Source organism: Rattus norvegicus, chromosome 2 (assembly GCF_036323735.1).
Source record: "Rattus norvegicus strain BN/NHsdMcwi chromosome 2, GRCr8, whole genome shotgun sequence".
NCBI lineage: Eukaryota > Metazoa > Chordata > Mammalia > Rodentia > Muridae > Rattus > Rattus norvegicus.
Window position 1 is genome coordinate 201,866,473 of NC_086020.1, and position 18,520 is coordinate 201,884,992.

Consider the following 18,520-nt stretch of genomic DNA (forward strand, 5'->3'; position numbering starts at 1 on the left):
AACAGTCTTGTATAAATTACTTACCTAGAGAAATTCAGGTTTTAAAACTGACATATCATAAATACTTTGAACTTCAGTAGCGTTATTTTCCACATCTTTATACATGTTGTTGCCAATAGATATTATCACCAAGCTTCAGAATGCCAAAGCTTGAGCTCTTTCAGGATTAAGAAGTTATGTATGACCAACTATCACAATAGGTAAATTAAATAAACAGCAGTAAAAAATAGATTTTACAAGATAGCCATGTATGAAAGGGAACAAAGAGGTCTGGTGACCAATAGAGCCATCTCCAAGTGTTCTGAGCTCGGGTTTAGGTTTAAGAGGGGGACAAGTTGTGTATATAACTAAGCAGTTTAAATCAGACTGTGGTTCTGTTGCTAAGTCACCATAATTTTTCCCCATATTTCCTAAAATATATAAATATATGTTCTTGTTCTGATTTAACCTGATACAACACGTTTCCTCTACCTTCACAAATCTAAGATTCTGGGAAAGTTTCGTAGTAGTTCAATGTACAAACGGCATACAACTCTCTCGCTTCATGATATGCTTATTCATATAAAGGTTGCTAAAAATAAAAAAAATATTAAAATTAAATATATATTCAATAATGAAGAATATAGAACTGTATATAATTATTAAATATAAATAACAAGTTAAGAGTAGAGAAGTTTTCAAAACAGATCTGAAACTTTTTCAAGGTGCATAAATACCTCATGCAAATAGAATGAAAGTTTGATCAACCCTTTTAGCAGATGTAAAAAATCTTTTTGTTATATATTTTCATATCCTAGTTTTAATAAAAGACCACTATTGAGAAGAACTTTCCCATCTTTCATACTCAGTCTTCTTATTTATTTTACCAAATTCTTTGTCCCCTGACATCTATTAATGATCGCTCTGATCCATATTCAGCCATAATACTTTAAAGTCAATTTAGCCAAAATTTGACCTCATGTTCTACAATTATGATTAGTGATTTTCTGTCCACAGATGCCTAACCTGTACTATTGCTGTAAATACTAATTTGTCCAAGCCATATTCAGAACTGATCTTAGTTTTATAATGATGTTGGCTTACCACTATTAGAATAGTCCCTGAATAAAATTCTGCTATTTATTTTCCAACTGTAGCTATTTTTAACAGCTTAGTCATAAATACAAAAATAATTTTAGCAATAAAAGATATTAAAATGTCAAGTGAATAATGTGAAAACAAATACTAATTATATGGATTTGGACTAATTTATTTAAGCCTAGAGAACGAAATGGTAGATAAAATGGAAGTTGTTTAACATGTGCAGAATAGAGCATCAATACAAATGTGGAAATAAAAATCAAATCATATATTCAGGTGAACTTTAAAGGGCTTATCTGGCTGATACCATGGGTTTTGTGACAGACATAATCCTATTAGTACTAAAAAGAGTTAAGATGTATTGGGTGTACTCTTCTGAGTGCTTTGCAGGTCTTAAGGTTTTTAATCCTTACAAGCACCTTAGGTAGCAAGGCTCTTGTTATCCCCATTTAAAAGATAAGATTTTAGATATAATATAAAAATAGATCTTAAATCCCTAACATTAATAAACTTCATAACTTGTAGGAGGAGATTTGAAAGGATTGTGAACACTGGCACCTTCAATAGTGATATATTCTGGGCAAATTACAATTTCTGCTGTCAAACAATTCACCGTAAAACCTTTAATTTTTTGATCTGGTTTAATATAGAAAGATCATTTTACATATAAATTATCCCACTTTATCTCTCCTCAATGTTTAACATTTATTTTATAGTGTCCACTTTTCTGTATCCCTAGAAGTACTTAAACCATTTTGTTACCCACACTTTTAGTTTCAAGAGTTTCTAACATAAGAACAATAATTTTAGTAGCCCCTAAATGACCTTGGAAGTGACACAATGATGCCTGGTGGTCACTAGAACCCACTTCATAAATATTAAGAGTCTTTCATATGTTGTATCGATAAAGTCATTTATAAATATCCCTGGAACCCCAAATCTTTAGAAAAAATATCCAAATGATAGAAAAAGAAGGAAAATAAATTATTTCTCTGAGTGAATTTGTGGTCATTATTTGAGGTATCCAACATGACAACTATACATAGAAAATATGTAAGGCTCCTCCACTACTTCTCTTCTCTCACTGGGTGTCTTCATCCCATACACTCAAAAATGGAGATTAAAATAAATGTCTAGGAAGAGAAGTGTTAATGATGGAAAGTCAATCTTCAGGGGTCAACATTAGGCAACAGTTAATAAATGCAAGTAATATCTCTCGCCTTGATTTCTCTGCTCTTGTATCATTCAAATCTAGCAAACACTAAAGAAATCAGTCCTTCCTAAATTTGTCTCCAAAAAGATACCATTAATGAATCAGTTTCTTAGACACGGAAAGTTTGTGTCACATTTTACTATTCAAGCTGTTTTGTCTTTTAAACTATCATATATTTTTTCTGGAAAACATGTTGCCTATATCATTCCAACGTACAAATAAATACTCACCCTTACTACATCCTCCACTATTATTGGTAGGTAGACTTTCTAGTGGTAATTATATGTGCATATGGGAAATGGAGGTGCCTTCTTAAAGTACCATTGGTATTAATGTTTCTAAGTCATGATACTTTGTTCAAAGAAGAATTTCTAGAAAAACTTATATGAAACCATACAAAATCAGGGTCACTACAGCCAAAAAGTTTTGATGACCTAGAGTCAATCTGCTACATTAAATGTCAAGTGGCCTAACCACAGTCATCCTGATTTGCATTAATTGAACTTGTGATATAGAACAAGGATGGGCTATAATATAATTGAACATGTTGAGGAATATGCCTACCAGTCCATTGAAGTTATATGCCCTCTCTCAATATTTTGCTGATTTGGTTTACTGTTGATGTTACCTAAGGAATGAATAAATCAATGTGCCATAGATGTACAAACACAGAAGCCAAATTCAAATTCACCATAGACATAGCTTTCTTATTGTCCTCCCTGACTTCAATCTTAAACATGTGTCAGTCATTTGTTTTGTAATCACAATGATCCATTAAAGGCATGTGAAATGGTATATATATATATATATATATATATATATATATATATATATATATATGTGTGTGTGTGTGTATATATATATATATACCATTGCATAAAATACTATGAAAATATCTTGAAAACAAAATTTTAAATTATAAAGCCAAGGAGAATATAAAATAGGCTAATGTTCATGAATATAGGTTTTATTACTTTCTACGTGTTTTCAACCTCAAACTACCTGTCCTCTTCCTTTTACATTAATTCCTACAAAGCTAACCTTGAGACACAGCCTTTACCAGTCTTCTATCTTGATGTTTTTCCAGTTGTAAAATGGCCTACTGAATTCACTCACACCCCCTACTGAAATATCTTCATATATATATATATATATATATATATATATATATATATATTGTCTTAAGATGGTATCATATGGACAAGAACATCAGTTGAAAAATCACTCCTTACAATTTAAGTTTCAAAGAACAGTTACATAAAACATTTTCACTGATGGATATTAATGTAAAATAATGAGCACTATATATTACACTTCAAAGCAATAAAATGCAAGGAGTTTATATGTGACAAGATATAGCACTTTGGTTGAACTCTATTTTGATATAATTATTCCATAACACTTTTCAGTAGTATTTTACTCCTACTATTTTTTCCAACTTAACATTTTTATTGATCATATGTGAGATTTACAACATATACTCTGAGTATATCCATTTCCAAGTTCTCCCAACCTTGTGGCATCCCCCCTCAGGAAAAGAAGAGAAAAACAACAAAACTAACAAAAGAACTAAAAACAAAACCAAAAACTGTCCTCTATATATGCCCTATATGCCCACTGGATCACTGTCAAACTCTCAGTGGCCATCACTTTAAAGTCTTTCTCCACCAACACCATGAACTGAAGCACTAGACTGTGGAACACTACACTTTGGTATTTTTATCACAATTTTTAAGAGTTGCCTTCATTTTTTACTTTTCTAGGTTGCTACGTTTTTGATGAGAGGTGGAGGAGTTTTCACAGAAGCCTTTGATCTCCCTCTTCCTCAACAATGAGTCTGCAGTCACTGATACCATTGGAAAAATTAGATCATTGTACTTTACAGTCAGCTGGACCATGGTTTATAGATTTCCACCTGGTTTCTGGCAACAGCACAGTTCATGGATATCCACACAATCTCCAGAACATGCCATCAATGTTAGTGTTGTCTTCATGCAAGTACAGAACAAGGATGTCAAAATGGCCTTCTGGTGCAGCATAGGACATAGATGTCATCATAGTTCTCAGAAGAGAAGCAGCTCAGGCCAAGGGCATCAACATTGCTTCCAAAGCCACATGGGTCATGGGCACCTATATGGTTTCCAATAGCAGTCCTACCAATGGACATCAACATGCCTTCTTGAGTTAGCAAAGATCATGGATATCCACATGATAAGTATGTTTGCACTGGTGGAGAAAGTATTTAGATCTTTGGAGTTATAAGACTAATAATAAAAATAAAGTCTGTTCTATTTCTCTTTTCAATTGTTATTGAACTTGTAACCATGGACATCTAATGAAAAATAAACATTTGTCAAGAGACAAAATGATATAATCTGTGTTCTTGTATAATCACTAGTGTCTTTGTTCTGTGAGACCTGTTTACGAAGCAAGATGATTGCTAGTTCATCAGAGCTGCAAGATTCTCCTGAATATCATACCTGACTCATTATCTCCTTTGAGACCACCATGTCAATGGCTAGGGAAGGTCCCTGCTACTGAGTTGCTGGATAGCAAACGGGCATAGAAATGTAAGCAGAAGGAGAGAGAGACCCAACCTCCTGGTCAGGTGGGCACTCCTGAGGCTGCAGAACGGAAGAGACCACCAACACTGCTCACCCCTGCCCACATCCCTGGCCCAAGAGGAAACTGTATAAGGCCTCTGGGCTCCCATGAGGGAGGGCCCAGGAGCAGCAGGACCCCTGCCTGAGACACCGCCGGAACCTGAAAGAAACAGACCGGATAAACAGTTCTCTGCACCCAAATCCCGTGGGAGGGAGAGCTAAACCTTCAGAGAGGCAGACAAGCCTGGGAAACCAGAAGAGACTGCTCCCTGCACACACATCTCGGACGCCAGAGGAAAAAGCCAAAGACCATCTGGAACCCTGGTGCACTGAAGCTCCCGGAAACGGCGGCACAGGTCTTCCTGGTTGCTGCCTCTGCAGAGAGCCCGTGGGCAGCACCCCACGAGCGAACTTGAGCCTCAGGACCACAGGTAAGACCAAATTTTCTGCTGCAAGAAAGCTGCCTGGTGAACTCAAGACACAGGCCCACAGGAACAGCTGAAGACCTGTAGAGAGGAAAAACTACACGCCCGAAAGCAGAACACTCTGTCCCCATAACTGACTGAAAGAGAGGAAAACAGGTCTACAGCACTCCTGACACACAGGCTTATAGGACAGTCTAGCCACTGTCAGAAATAGCAGAACAAAGTAACACTAGAGATAATCTGATGGCAAGAGGCAAGCGCAGGAACACAAGCAACAGAAACCAAGACTACATGGCATCATCGGAGCCCAATTCTCCCACCAAAGCAAACACGGAATATCCAAACACACCAGAAAAGCAAGATCTAGTTTCAAAATCATATATGATCATGATGCTGGAGGACTTCAAGAAAGACATGAAGAACTCCCTTAGAGAACAAGTAGAAGCCTACAGAGAGGAATCGCAAAAATGCCTGAAAGAATTCCAGGAAAACATAAATAAACAAGTAGAAGCCCATAGAGAGGAGACACAAAAATCCCTGAAAGAATTCCAGGAAAACACAATCAAACAGTTGAAGGAATTAAAAATGGAAATAGAAGCAATCAAGAAAGAACACATGGAAACAACCCTGGATATAGAAAACCAAAAGAAGAGACAAGCAGCTGTAGATACAAGCTTCAACAACAGAATACAAGAGATGGAAAAGAGAATCTCAGGAGCAGAAAATTCCATAGAAATCATTGACTCAACTGTCAAAGATAATGTAAAGTGGAAAAAGCTACTGGTCCAAAACATACAGGAAATCCAGGACTGAATGAGAAGATCAAACCTAAGGATAATAGGTATAGAAGAGAGTTAAGACTCCCAGCTCAAAGGACCAGTAAATATCTTCAACAAAATCATAGAAGAAAACTTCCCTAACCTAAAAAAAGAGATACCCATAGACATACAAGAAGCCTACAGAACTCCAAATAGATTGGACCAGAAAAGAAACACCTCCCGTCACATAATTGTCAAAACACCAAACGCACAAAATAAAGAAAGAATATTAAAAGCAGTAAGGGAAAAAGGTCAAGTAACATATAAAGGGAGACCTATTAGAATCACACCAGACTTCTCGCCAGAAACTATGAAGGCCAGAAGATCCTGGACTGATGTCATACAGACCCTAAGAGAACACAAATTCCAGCCCAGGTTACTGTATCCAGCAAAACTCTCAATTAACATTGATGGAGAAACCAAGATATTCCATGACAAAACCAACTTTACACAATATCTTTCTACAAATCCAGCACTAAAAAGGATAATAAATGGTAAAGCCCGACATAAGGAGGCAAGCTATACCCTAGAAGAAGCAAGAAACTAATCGTCTTGGCAACAAAACAAAGAGAATGAAAGCACACAAACATAACCTCACATCCAAATATGAATATATCGGGAAGCAATAATCACTATTCCTTAATATCTCTCAACATCAATGGCCTCAACTCCCCAATAAAAAGACATAGATTAACAAACTGGATACGCAACGAGGACCCTGCATTCTGCTGCCTACAGGAAACACACCTCAGAGACAAAGACAGACATTACCTCAGAGTGAAAGGCTGGAAAACAACTTTCCAAGCAAATGGTCAGAAGAAGCAAGCTGGAGCAGCCATTCTAATATCAAATAAAATCAATTTCCAACTAAAAGTCATCAAAAAAGATAAGGAAGGACACTTCATATTCATCAAAGGAAAAATCCACCAAGATGAACTCTCAATCCTAAATATCTATGCCCCAAATACAAGGGCACCTACATACGTAAAAGAAACCTTACTAAAGCTCAAAACACACATTGCACCTCACACAATAATAGTGGGAGATTTCAACACCCCACTCTCATCAATGGACAGATCATGGAAACAGAAATTAAACAGTGATGTCGACAGACTAAGAGAAGTCTTGAGCCAAATGGACTTAACGGATATTTATAGAACATTCTATCCTAAAGCAAAAGGATATACCTTCTTCTCAGCTCCTCATGGTACTTTCTCCAAAATTGACCATATAATTGGTCAAAAAACGGGCCTCAACAGGTACAGAAAGATAGAAATAATCCCATGCGTGCTATCGGACCACCACGGCCTAAAACTGGTCTTCAATAACAATAAGGGAAGAATGCCCACATATACGTGGAAATTGAACAATGCTCTACTCAATGATAACCTGGTCAAAGAAGAAATAAAGAAAGAAATTAAAAACTTTTTAGAATTTAATGAAAATGAAGATACAACATACTCAAACTTATGGGACACAATGAAAGCTGTGCTAAGAGGAAAACTCATAGCGCTGAGTGCCTGCAGAAAGAAACAGGAAAGAGCATATGTCAGCAGCTTGACAGCACACCTAAAAGCTCTAGAACAAAAAGAAGCAAATACACCCAGGAGGAGTAGAAGGCAGGAAATGATCAAACTCAGAGCTGAAATCATCCAAGTAGAAACAAAAAGGACCATAGAAAGAATCAACAGAACCAACAGTTGGTTCTTTGAGAAAATCAACAAGATAGATAAACCCTTAGCCAGACTAACGAGAGGACACAGAGAATGCGTCCACATTAACAAAATCAGAAATGAAAAGGGAGACATAACTACAGATTCAGAGGAAATTAAAAAAATCATCAGCTCTTACTATAAAAACCTATATTCAACAAAATTTGAAAATCTTCAGGAAATGTACACTTTCCTAGACAGATACCAGGTATCGAAGTTAAATCAGGAACAGATAAACCAGTTAAACAACCCCATAACTCCTAAGGAAATAGAAGCAGTCATTAAAGGTCTCCCAACCAAAAAGAGCCCAGGTTCAGACGGGTTTAGTGCAGAATTCTATCAAACCTTCATAGAAGACCTCATACCAATACTATCCAAACTATTCCACAGAATTGAAACAGATGGAGCCCTACCGAATTCCTTCTACGAAGCCACAATTACTCTTATACCTAAACCACACAAAGACACAACAAAGAAAGAGAACTTTAGACCAATTTCCCTTATGAATATCGACGCAAAAATACTCAATAAAATTCTGGCAAACCGAATTCAAGAGCACATCAAAACAATCATTCACCATGATCAAGTAGGCTTCATCCCAGGCATGCAGGGATGGTTTAATATACGGAAAACCATCAATGTGATCCATTATATAAACAAACTGAAAGAACAGAACCACATGATCATTTCATTAGATGCTGAGAAAGCATTTGACAAAATTCAACACCCCTTCATGATAAAAGTCCCGGGAAGAATAGGAATTCAAGGCCCATACATAAACATAGTAAAAGCCATGTACAGCAAACCAGTTGCTAACATTAAACTAAATGGAGAGAAACTTGAAGCAATCCCACTAAAATCAGGGACTAGACAAGGCTGCCCACTCTCTCCCTACTTATTCAATATAGTTCTTGAAGTTCTAGCCAGAGCAATCAGACAACAAAAGGAGGTCAAGGGGATACAGATCAGAAAAGAAGAAGTCAAAATATCACTATTTGCAGATGATATGATAGTATATTTAAGTGATCCCAAAAGTTCCACCAGAGAACTACTAAATCTGATAAACAACTTCAGCAAAGTGGCTGGGTATAAAATTAAATCAAATAAATCAGTTGCCTTCCTCTATACAAAAGAGAAACAAGCCGAGAAAGAAATTAGGGAAACGAAACCCTTCATAATAGACCCAAATAATATAAAGTACCTCGGTGTGACTTTAACCAAGCAAGTAAAAGATCTGTACAATAAGAACTTCAAGACACTGAGGAAAGAAATTGAAGAAGACCTCAGAAGATGGAAAGATCTCCCATGCTCATGGATTGGAAGGATTAATATAGTAAAAATGGCCATTTTACCAAAAGCAATCTACAGATTCAATGCAATCCCCATCAAAATACCAATCCAATTCTTCAAAGAGTTAGACAGAACAATTTGCAAATTCATCTGGAATAACAAAAAAACCCAGGATAGCTAAAGCTATCCTCAACAATAAAAGGACTTCAGGGGGAATCACTATCCCTGAACTCAAGCAGTATTACAGAGCAATAGTGATAAAAACTGCATGGTATTGGTACAGAGACAGACAGATAGACTAATGGAATAGAATTAAGGACCCAGAAATGAACCCACACACCTATGGTCACTTGATTTTTGACAAAGGAGCCAAAACCATCCAATGGAAAAAAGATAGCATTTTCAGCAAATGGTGCTGGTTCAACTGGAGGGCAACATGTAGAAGAATGCAGATCCATCCATGCTTATCACCCTGTACAAAGCTTAAGTCCAAGTGGATCAAGACCTCCACATCAAACCAGACACACTCAAACTAATAGAAGAAAAACTAGGGAAGCATCTGGAACACATGGGCACTGAAAAAAATTTCCTGAACAAAACACCAATGGCTTATGCTCTAAGATCAAGAATCGACAAATGGGATCTCATAAAACTGCAAAGCTTTTGTAAGGCAAAGGACACTGTGGTTAGGACAAAACGGCAACCAACAGATTGGGAAAAGATCTTTACCAATCGTACAACACAGAGAGGGCTTATATCCAAAATATACAAAGAACTCATGAAGTTAGACCGCAGGGAAACAAATAACCCTATTAAAAAATGGGGTTCAGAGTTAAACAAAGAATTCACAGCTGAGGAATGCCGAATGGCTGAGAAACACCTAAAGAAATGTTCAACATCTTTAGTCATAAGGGAAATGCAAGTCAAAACAACCCTGAGATTTCACCTCATACCAGTGAGAATGGCTAAGATCAAAAACTCAGGTGACAGCAGATGCTGGCGAGGATGTGGAGAAAGAGGAACACTCCTCCATTGTTGGTGGGATTGCAGACTGGTAAAACCATTCTGGAAATCAGTCTGGAGGTTCCTCAGAAAATTGGACATTGAACTGCCTGAGGATCCAGCTATACCTCTCTTGGGCATATACCCAAAAGATGCCTCAACATATAAAAGAGACACGTGCTCCACTATGTTCATCGCAGCCTTATTTATAATAGCCAGAAAATGGAAAGAACCCAGATGCCCTTCAACAGAGGAATGGATACAGAAAATGTGGTACATCTACACAATGGAATATTACTCAGCTATCAAAAACAACGAGTTTATGAAATTCGTAGGCAAATGGTTGGAACTGGAAAATATCATCCTGAGTGAGCTAACCCAATCACAGAAAGACATACATGGTATGCACTCATTGATAAGTGGCTATTAGCCCAAATGCTTGAATTACCCTAGATCCCTAGAACAAACGAAACTCAAGACGGATGATCAAAATGTGAATGCTTCACTCCTTCTTTAAATGAGGAAAAAGAATACCCTTGGCAGGGAAGGGAGAGGCAAAGATTAAAACAGAGACTGAAGGAACACCCATTCAGAGCCTGCCCCACATGTGGCCCATACATATACAGCCACCCAATTAGACAAGATGGATGAAGCAAAGAAGTGCAGACCGACAGGAGCCGGATGTAGATCTCTCCTGAGAGACACAGCCAGAATACAGCAAATACAGAGGCAAATGCCAGCAGCAAACCACTGAACTGAGAATAGGTCCCCTATTGAAGGAATCAGAGAAAGAACTGGAAGAGCTTGAAGGGGCTCGAGACCCCAAAAGTACAACAATGCCAAGCAACCAGAGCTTCCAGGGACTAAGCCACTACCTAAAGACTATACATGGACTGACCCTGGACTCTGACCCCATAGGTAGCAATGAATATCCTAGTAAGAGCACCCGTGGAAGGGGAAGCCCTGGGTCCTGCTAAGACTGAACCCCCAGTGAACTAGTCTATGGGGGGAGGGCGGCAATGGGGGGAGGGTTGGTAGGGGAACACCCATAAGGAAGGGGAGGGGGGAGGGGGATGTTTGCCCGGAAAACGGGAAAGGGAATAACACTCGAAATGTATATAAGATATACTCAAGTTAATAAAAAAAAAAAAAGAAATGTAAGCAGAAAAAAACTTTCATCTACACTTTGTTTTGTGTTCATGGTGTATTACACCAATAGAAAGCCTTACAAAGATAATGTATATCCATCATTGTGTACAAGAATAAGCTACATGTAGTCAAAAACATCAAAGTGAAACTCAAAATGCTGAAATTTCAAGACAAAATACATATTGCCATACCCAAAAGATATGGGTTCAGGAAAGATCGTTCTGAATAGGACACCCATTTGCTCAAGAATTAAGACCAGAAAATGATAGATGTGCAATAATCACAAAATAAGATTTGTATAGTTAAAGAGAATATTCAGTTATGTGCAGAAGAAAACCACAATGTAGGAAAGAATATTTAATGACTATATATTCTGTCTTCATATCCAGAATACATAAAGAACTCAATATATACCATGAAATTAAAAAATATTAAAAATGCTGTAGACTGTAGAAAATGTTCAAAAGAATGAATAAAATGGTTTTAAAATATCTGAAGAGTTTTTTTCATCTTTAGGAACTGGTAAAATGTATAATAATAATAATAATAATAATAATAATAATAATAATAAATACTGACAACCACTAAAGGAAAGAGGGGGGATAAAACCCTCATTCACTGTTGGTAGGGCAAGAAATTAGTGCTGATTAGGGAAGTCAAAAGATTTCCAAACAATATAAGTCCTTGGATGTTTTATAGAAGACGATGACTCAACGAACTTTCAATACAGGACCCAGACCATCAAGCTTGTTCTGCCCATATAACTTTCTCCATGAAGACTCGCTTTCAAATTTAAGGTTCTACCCTTGCTTCCAAAGGAGGAAAGCCAACAATAATCCTAATCAACACTGACATATATGAATCTCAGTGGTCATCAGGATGATTGTTCCTCTAAACTGTGGTTCCCAACCTATGGGGTGGACCCCTTTTGGCAAATCTCTTTTTACAAAATTGCTTACCTTATGAATTATAAAAGTAGCAAACTTAAACATATCATGTAACAACAAAAATCATTTTATGGTTGGGATTCATCAAAACATGAAAAAATGTGTTAAAGATTGAAAATATAAGGAAGATTGAAAACCAATACTCTAGAAGTTCCAGAGTGACACTTATGTCTTTTCAATAACCAACAACTATGTAATTGGATTAAGAATCATTTAATATATGCAAAATCATTCATGGTGATGTAAACCTAGCCAGCTATATACATGAGAACATTCTAATGTCACATTGCTAAATCTCTCAATCCCTTGTAAATGCTTAACCTTACACACAGAGATAACTGTAGCTTTCATTCTCATCCCAGAAGGTTTTGTTTCCATCAGACTAAGACTACCATAGAAAGCCATAATTGCTCAAAGTACAAAGAACAACTGACTGTCAATTGCACAGGACAAATTAACATATCTACAGTGCAACCTCCTTCATTAAAAGCACCACAATGGAAGGCAGAGAGCTTTTAAGAGCCAGAGAAATGGGGAGTCTACTAGTGTATTACACCATTTTTATATTGGATATATTTCTTTATTTACATTTCAAATGTTATTCTCTTTTCCAGTTTCCTGTCCATAAGCCCCCTATCCCCTCCCTCTCCCCAATAAAGGTGTTCCCCCCAATCTATCCCTCTTATCACAACCACCCCTACATTTCCCTGCACTGGGAGTCCAACCTTGGCAGGACCAAGGGCTTCCCCTTACACTGGTGCCCAAAAAGGCCATTCTCTGCTACATATGCAGTTGGAGCCCTGGGTTAGTCCATGTATACTCCTTGGGTAGTGGTTTATTCCCTGGAAGCTCTGGTTGGTTGGCATTGTGTTGTTATAGGTTTGCAAGCCCCTTCAGCTCTTCCAATCCTTTCTCTAATTCCTCCAATGGGCATCCTGTTCTCAGTTCAGTGGTTTGCTGCTAGTGTTTGCCTCTGTACTTGACATGCTCTGGTTGTGTCTCTCAGGGGAGATCTATATCTTTTTCCTGTTAGCATGCACTTTTTATCTAGTTTTGGTGTGTGTGTGTGTGTGTGTGTGTGTGTGTGTGTGTGTGTGTGCACGCACCACTTATGGGGCAGAATTTGAATGGCTGTTCCTTCAGTCTCTGCTCTAAACTTTGCCCTATATCCCCTCCTATTAAAAATAGAAGGGATGCTGCATCCAGACTTTCAACACTAAGGTTTCAAAAGCATGGTGTTATTAAGCTTAACACCAGCTAAAATGCCAAAATAGAAGACTGAATTAACATGTGGCCCTACCTCTAATTGAAGATATACAAAAAAATTATCACTGGTAGGAGAAGGAGAATTATAACCCAGGGTTGAGCTCCTAATTGCACATTCAAAAAATTAAATGGAGAAATCATTAAAAGAATACATAAAGCACTAAAGAGATCTTTCTTTGTGTGTGTGTGTTTTTTTCTACCTTCTCTCTATCATCTATCTACATAAAATAATAATTTTTAAAAAAGCATACATGGTTATAAAGAGTGGGCAGGATCAAAAGATGTTCAAGAAATGAAAAGGTAATGGAATGATTTAGTTAAATTTTAATTAAACATTATTAACAAACAAGTTAAAAATAATAAAATAGCAAAATATATTTGTCTAAATTATTAGAATACTAGAAACAAGAGTTGTTCATAGGTTGGTGTCAAATATTTAGCACAGATTCTCAAGATGATGTGCCTTTCAAATTATCTATTTTTTCTTTTACAGTGTGGCATTTGGTTACAAATCAGTCTGTTCTCTAAACTAGTCTCATTATCTTTTGTTTTAGTTTAGTTTAGTTGTTTAGTTCTGTTTAGGCTTTTAGTTTAGTTAGTTTTAGTTAGTAGCCATTTACTCTAATGTTTTAATATGCATATGTATGGTATTCCTTTGTCTAAGAAGAATAAACTGTATCTGTCTATCTAATTATCTTATTTATCTAATGCTCTCAGAAGTAAAATGTACAGTGTTAAGATTATTTGTATTTGTAACTAAATGCATACTCTATCCAAACCTTTTACAGTTGTTGTCTTCTGAGCCATTCAGATATGAAACATATAGTTTTTATTAATATGTATCTGAAGTATTCAAATTTGATCACCCAATATGTGATCAATTATCCTTTATAGCCTAAGGGTATTTTCCTTCTGATCAAATTCAAACATTTTTTCTGTGTTTTGGAACATGCTTATTCTTATTTTGATTTATGAAAGATGTGCTGGAAGCTTTGTGAATACAATTTCATAACATATATAAACATACTTTTCCAATTTGAAATTGAGTTTGCTACTAGAAATAGCAGAACAAATGGAAGAAAAATCATTATGCATTTGTAAATGCTTTGAATTCAATACTATTGTTAAAAAAAACCAATAGCAAGTGATTAACAAGAATTGTTACTTTTATGACTACTAGAAGGGCAAAGAATGTGCTTACTGGATGAAACTAATATAAGCCTGGATTATATTTTTCTGTATTTTGTCACTTACCATATAAGTGTTTACACTGGAAATATAACAAGGACTGAGGACAGATGAACTAAATTCTGTGATAATCTTGTGGTTGTTCATTTTTAGAATTTTGGTGATTTGGCACTTATTGATACTTGTTACTAAGCTGTAAACATGCCTCTTTGTCACGATGTGAAAATGAATATTACCCCTCTATTATTCAATTAACACTTGATCCTGAGGTTTTTACTGTAGGTGGTAATGAAGAACATCAAATTTTATGCCCTGTCATGGTGTTATTTAGCAGCTCTTTCATCAAATCCAGCCTTTGCCATCATTGTCCTCCTTTAATACTCACAGCCTGTCTCTATCCAACCTTAGATAGGACAACAGTGCCTATCAAAAACTAGACATCCCTTGGCACTGGCTTTGTAGCAAACCACCTCTCATCTGTTCTTCTCCATAAGCTGCTTTCCTTACACTACAGAAAGAACATTTCTCTAAAGTTCATCATAGCCACTCACAGACACGTGCCTGAGAATAGATAAGGTTTTTTTTGGGGGGGATGAAAGTTGTTTATTTGGCTTACACGTAAACACATCATAGTTTATCACTGAAGGAAGTCAGGATAGGAACTCAAGAAGGGCAGTGAACACAAAGTGAAGCTGCTTACTGGCTTGTTCCCTATGGGTTGTTCAACTTGCTTTCACATAGTATCCAGGGCCACCAACATAGGGATGGTACCACCCACGGTGGGCTGGGCCCTCCTCCATCTATCAATCATTAAAAACAATACCTTATAGCCAAATCTTATGAAGCCATGCTCTCCATTGTGGTTCCCTCCTATCTGATAATTCTAGCAGGTGTCAAGCTGACATAAAACTAACACCATCGTTGGATTCTGCCATACTTTGAACACATATGCTTGCTACTGTTGAGATAACAAGTATTTAGTCTTGTCATATGACATGTATAATTAGTAAACACAGATCCTAGTAAATTTTTCAAATCAGATTCTCTGAACCACTTTCCTTCATTGTTTGCTATATTCCTTTTCTTAGTGCCTATTTTTATTCTCTTTTTATTATTATTCATTTTATTTATTTACATTTTAAATCATATCCCCTTTCCTCTACAAACCTTTCATTTCACCCCTTTTCCCTCCACCCCACTGCCTCTTAGAGGGTGCTCCTCTACCCTCTCACCCACTCCCACCTCGCTGCTCTATCATACCTCTGATTGGTGCATTGAGCCTCCACAGGACCAAAAGCTTTCCATCCCATTGATGCCAGATAATGGAGTCCTCTGCTACATAAGCACCTCGAGTCACTGGTTTCTACATGTATACTTTTTGGATGGTGGTTTAGTCCTTGGGAGCTTTGGGTGGTCCAGTTAGCTTAAATTGTTTATCCTATGGGATTAAGGACAGATCTTTCAGTCCTTCCTCCAGCTCTTCCATTGGAGTCCCAGGGCTCAGTCAGATGGTTGACTGTGAGTAACCGCATCTGTATTTGTCAGGTGCTGGTAGAACATCTTAGGGAACAGTCATATCACGATCCTGATAGCAAGCACTTTTTGGCATTAATAATAGTGTGGAGATTTGGTCCTTGCAGATGGGATGGATCCCTAGTGGGAGCCATGGATAGCCTTTCCTTCAGTTTCTGTTCATTTTTCTTTTAGTCCCTGCCTTTCCTTTGGACAGGAATATTTCTGGGTTAAAAATTTGGAGATGTATGGATGACCTCATCTCTCATCTGGCAGCTATGTCTATCTACATGAGCTACTCTTGACAGGTTGCATTTCCCCTTGGTTGGATATTTCGACTAAAGTCATCATGGTTGGGTCCTGGGAGCCTCTTGCTTCCCTGGAGTCTAGGGACTTTTCTCCAAAGAGTCATCTAATAATTTTAGTCACGTTGCTATTTCCTATGTACTCTATTTTATCCCATTTGACAATACCACATGCTGATCTGCTTCTTATATTCAGTCAACGTATTTGAGAATTTGGAGTTAAAAGTTCTGTGTCTGGATGTGGTTAATCAAGGGCTCGGTTGTGAACTGACACTTAGGTTCTGCAGTGGACAAATGATAATTGGAAGTATTTCCAGAGTTGTAAGACACATAACTAGGTGTATATTAGGTTTAGAGAAATAAGATGGATGTCATGGACTCATACCCTAGTCTTCCAATGTTCTGGTGTAGCAAAAGTGTAATTTAGTGTATTTGTTTTGCTTTTACTTGCCACCCAATATATAACAGTTAAAACTAATATAAATATACCATTTTGTTTCGATTATTAAAAGGCTACTATCAGAGTAAATGGAATAAAATCAAGACAATTAGGCTGTAAGGTACTGATTAGAGGCTTTGTCATATGTCAAGATATTTTCATCAAAGTTTTCACTTTTATTTTTTAGCTTATGTGATTTTCATATTCAATATTGGGTATGTTGAATCTTATTATGAAATTAAAATATCCTAATAACATTTCTTCAGTTATTCATTATCCACAATATACAAATGTGGTTGAAATAGGTAAATATGGATAATTCAAGATGATGTATGTATCAACATTCCTTAGGAAATAACCCCTGTAATTCATCTATCACATTGAGTACAGTTATACCCATGTCTAGAATTAAAATATGAACATGAAATTCATTTTACTATTATCCTTTTCACGTGGGATGATGCTAATATTGCAGGTAACGCCTTCGTCACCACACCAGTGAGAAAATATCATTATAAGTAATTTAATTCTATTTAGTGTGGACCAAAGAAGATTTTAATGTTGCTTCAGGCCTCTCATGAATCTTTTTCTCATGACACATATTTTAGTTGTCTCTAGATTTAAAAAAAAAAAAACTATCTAAGCTGTCCATTTCATGAATCACAGTATAGAGAAGAACTAGTTAAATACAAAATGGAAACATATCACATAAAATAGAAAATGCTACTGGTATAACTTCTGTATCATTTCTCTATAGCTGAATTTATGGAATTTTAATTGTTTTAAGTATTTTACCCTAGCCAGAAAGAACAGACGAGAAATGGGATGAAAGATTCAGAACGATGTAAATAATGAAAGATTTAGAGGATGTCCGAAATATGGAATAAATTGGACATTAGCAATCTAACTCCATTATATTTCACTACTTTCTCCTGAGGTAGAATTATTGAGTCTATGATATGGAGAAGATATGAATAATTTGTCTCCGTATTTTTCTTACTAAACTGAAGTTAGGGAACATTCATTTGCTATCTGATAAGTTTGATGTTTGCATCTGTGATATGTATTTTGGAATAATTCCAGGCATGGAATCATGGGCTATGTCAATATTTATGTCCAGATGAAAGCCGTACCCTCTTTTCACTAACTACAAAGAAGGAAGTTAGGATGTTAAATGAAAGTTTAATCCTATTGTGATTCAGAATATATTTGTGTGTGTGTGCTCATGTGTGCATACTTTGGGGACCAAAATTTTACTCTGTTTTCTTCATACTCAGAGTCCTTCTGCCCAAAATTTAAGATAAATAGAAAAGTGGCAATAATGAAAAAGGCACAGATTGAGATTTCAAAACATTTTCCAATTGAAGATTCACTCTGTGGCACTGAAGACACTGACCAGAGGAGTTAATTTTAAGGACATGGAAAATGTTGAATTGAGATTAAGAAAAAAATTACTGTGCCCATTAGAGGTCTTATAAGTAATTTCGTGACTCTAAACGTGTTCTATCAGCTTGCTATATGCACATATTGAATTTTCAATATATATTCAATATTATGCTTGCAGTTTCTTC